A 4,133-nucleotide genomic window follows, 5' to 3' on the forward strand; every position below is an offset into this window, starting at 1 on the left:
TGACCTCTCAAGAGTGTTGGGATTGTAGGCACAAGCTACTATGCCTGGCACGTTTTGGCCTTTTTAATACAAAATTTACACCCAAGGTCTGGCTTTCATGCTACAAGGGTGTTGTCCTCTCTCAGGGTCTCACACGTTCCTTCCAGAGAATGAGAATGAGTCATGTGGCCACGGGGTCCTTTCTACTTCTGGGATCCTAGAGCAGCAATGCCTACCTGGAGAGCCATTCCCTGCCACATATTCAAGTTCAAATTCATTAACATGAAATCAGAAGTTCAGTTCCGTGGTTGCACTTGCCTGACTCTGGGTGCAGTCGCTGGGGGCGGCCTGTTTCCATCAACACAGTTCTGGACACCACTGCTCTAGGTTGTGTTGAATGTCACTGGATGACCTTGGCCATCAGATGTCAGCTGCAAGGCAGCTGGAGACTTCACAGCAGTTGACCTATAGTTGAAGGTCACCTCGGTCCTGGTCCTCATCAGGATAAAGTACAGGACTTGCCCTGTGAGCAGCTGCCTACTGAAGAGCTCACACAGGAGACAGGTGCAGGTGGCCCCAGATCATGGCCCTAGGATTCTGCCCTGGGCCAAACACCTATCGGGTCTGAGGACAAAAGAAAGACATTTTTAGAGGGACTCAGGATTTGAGTGCCATCACTGAAAAATTTATTCAGAGGAGCTCTCTACCCAAACAATTGAATCCAAGTAATGAACTGAAGGGAAAGGTACAACTGGGAGCAGCAGGAGCAGCAAAACCAGCCCAACCTGAATTCAAAAGGATGTATTTAATGTGCTTGTGAAGCTTTTTGCAAATGCTTAGACATAATTCTTGACAAGATAGAAAATTTCCCCCCACAAGGAATTAGTGATGTGGAGCACATGTTATTGCTCCATATGTTAATTGCTTTTTGTAAATCTAAGACTCCTGCGTTAAGGGGGGTGGTCTCCAAAAAGCAGTTACACACTCACCTGAGGAACTGAACATCCCGCCTGGGGTGCAAGGTGCAGGAGTGCCTGTTGCATGTCAGCACACAGACACATGTACAACTCTGACATGTGTGCACGCGCAGCGTACACGCAGACCCAACTCGGACGCATGCTCAGCAATCAAGCAGCCCCTTACAGAACCCTGGATGCCCAAGGATGGACGCGCACCATACACACAGCTCTGACATGACCCATGCGCACCATACACGCAGGCCTGACACGGATGCACGCACAGTATACACGCAGACGCGATGTGACGTACTCACAGCATTCACGCAGCTCCAGTGCAACACACGCACAGCATACCTGCAGCCATGACACGGATGCAAGCATAACACACATGCATGCCCAGTGACATGGAGAAAGCCTAAAACTGAACTCGTTGCCCTGCCTAAGCTGGGAGGTGGGCTGGTGCTGTCCAGGCAAGCCCAGAATATGCTGCCACAGGTCTGGAGGGGGCAATTTCTGGCTCTGCAGGTCCCAGGGTGCGTGTCACAGGCCCCTGCGGTGCGCTATCTGCCGTGAGTCTGCTGTTGGTGGCAGCTCCCTAGCAGAGGCTATTCTGAGTAGTCTGCTTTCAGAGGCATGTTCTTGGGAGTAAATGTCACGTGTTAAGTAGGGTTAAAGCTGTTACTGGTGTTCTCTGCTCCAGTGGCTATGGATATGTTAGTCTTTGTGCATGTACATCCATGTACATCCATGCACAGCCACGTACACACTCAGCCTCTTACAGAGCCCTGGATGCCCACAGCACAACAAGCAGGGGCAGGACACGTGATACACTATGCCTACTTGGCGCCCCTGGGTCATGCTGCTCCTGGGCCCCACGTTGCCCTTGCAAGTACCTGACAGAAGGCCTGGAGGGCCCAGCCCAAGCCACAGGTGCTTAGCTGCTCCCTAGTCTCCAGGCCCCTCCCACCTGCCACCTCCTCAGTCCCAAGAAACCCTTTTGGGGCAAACAGGGCAGGCAATGGCTCCCCCTGAGGGGACATGGGGGATACTGGTATGTCCAGAGTCTGAGCTGGTTCCCTGGGGCCCCTCCAGGCCACAGGTTGAGGACCCAACACTGCATGAGGGGAGGGGCAGGCCAGCCAGAGGATGCAAGGTGGGAGTGGTCCGTGGCCCCAGTGACCTCAAGATGACATGCCTGGATGCGGGGCAGGGGTAAGGACAGGACCCACAGGAGCAGCCAGACCTCTGCCCTGGGAAACACAAGGCCCCCAGAGACACCAGGACAGGAGAGTATCCCTAATGTCTGCCCTGCAGGAGCCAGCCCCAGGGACCCTTGAAGACTGTGGTCAGTAGTGGGAGCCAGAAGGCTGTGATCACCAGTCCCATTATTGTCACGGATGTAAGTCTGTTTCCCCTTTCTGTTTCTTCTTCAGTCATTTTTGGTGACATATTTTTACAGACAACTCTAATTCAGGTGAACTTCATGATGTACTGACACAAATTCATTCATAATATTCCCTTATGATTTTCTTAAGCTCTCCCATTTTTGTAATTACAGCCCTATTTTCTTTCTTTTTTTTTTCTTTGTGAGGTAGAGTCTCACTACATCACCCTCAGTAGGGTACTGTGACGTCACAGCTCACAGTAACCTCAAACTCTCGGGCTTAAGCAATTCTCTTGCCTCAACCTCCCAAGTAGCTGGGACTACAGACACTGGTCACGATACCCGACTGTTTTTGTTGTTGTTGTTCCTTTTTTTTTTTTTTGCAGTTTTTGGCCAGGGCTGGGTTTGAACCCTCCACCTCCAGCATATGGGGCCGGCGCCCTACTCTTTTAAGCTACAGGGGCCGCCCAGTTGTTGTTGTTGTTGCAGTTGTCATTGTTATTTAGCTGGCCTGGGCTGGGTTCGAACCCACCACTATTGGTGCATATGGCTGGTGCTGTAACCTCTGTGCTACAGGCAGTGAGCCAATAGCACATTATCCCCATTTTCTTTCCAGATATAGCTTGTGTCTTTTTCTTTTCTGTTAAATATCAGTCTTCTGGAATTGAAATCTTAACTCAAATTCACTCTTTCCCAGGTTTCAGTAAATGGATTTATACCTGTAAATTTGTGTCTGCAAACTCGAATATACCCCCTGGAGGTCCTCATCCCATCAGTGTTGCCCAGTTGTCTACTCTCCTTCACTTTTAAATATTTCACAATTTCTATTGTGAGTTCTTTATTTATCCATGAATTATTTAGAAAAGTAACTTTCCAAACTTATGGGGTATCTTTTTGCTACTTTAATACAATCATTGATTTTAGTTTACTTGCTAGAGAACTTAGAGTCTCTCACATTTCTTGAGGCTTCCTTTATGATTGATTAAAAGAATTTTTGCATATTTAAGGAAAGCTGAAAAAATAATCTATTAATTTTGCAGCAAAGTTCTATATGTACCTATTAGGTCAGGCTTCTTAACTTTATTGCTCAGATTTTCATCCTTACTTTTTTTTTTTGAGGCACAGTCTCAAGCTGTTGCCCTGGATAGAATGCCAAGGCATCATAGCTCACAGCAACCTCCAACTCTTGGGCTCAAGCAATCCTCTTGCCTCAGTTTTTCTATTTTTAGTAGACATGGAGTCTTGCTTTTGCTGGTCTTGAACTCCTGAGCTCAAGTAATCCACCCACCTTGGCCTCCCAGAGTGCTAGGATTACACGCATGAGCCACTGTACCCGGCCTCATCCCTACTATTGATCATCCTTACTCTTAATCTTTCAGATTCTGGTGGAGCAAGTTAAAATCTTTTCAGAAATAAGAGGTTGTGAGTTTTTGGTTTGTTTTTTTTTTTGGTAGAGACAGAGTCTTACTTTATCACCCTTGGTAGAGTGCTATGGTGTCACACAACTCACAGCAACCTCCAACTCCTGGGCTTAGGCAATTCTCTTGCCTCAGCCTCCTGAGCAACTGGGACTACAGGTGCCCGCCAGAATGCCCGGCTATTTTTTTGTTGCAGTTTGGCAGGAGCTGGGTTTGAACCTGCCACCCTCGGTATATGGGGCCAGTGCCCTACCCACTGAGCGACGGGCACCACCTTCATGTAGTTATGTTGAGCTTTGCTTTATGTATTTATAGGTTTCTTGTTGCATAGAAGCTAACACTTGGGATCTCTTCAAAGTAGATACTTTTTTGTTCTTCAAAAAAGAACAGGCT

Source organism: Otolemur garnettii, unplaced genomic scaffold (assembly GCF_000181295.1).
Source record: "Otolemur garnettii isolate 467f Iridium unplaced genomic scaffold, OtoGar3 scaffold00133, whole genome shotgun sequence".
NCBI lineage: Eukaryota > Metazoa > Chordata > Mammalia > Primates > Galagidae > Otolemur > Otolemur garnettii.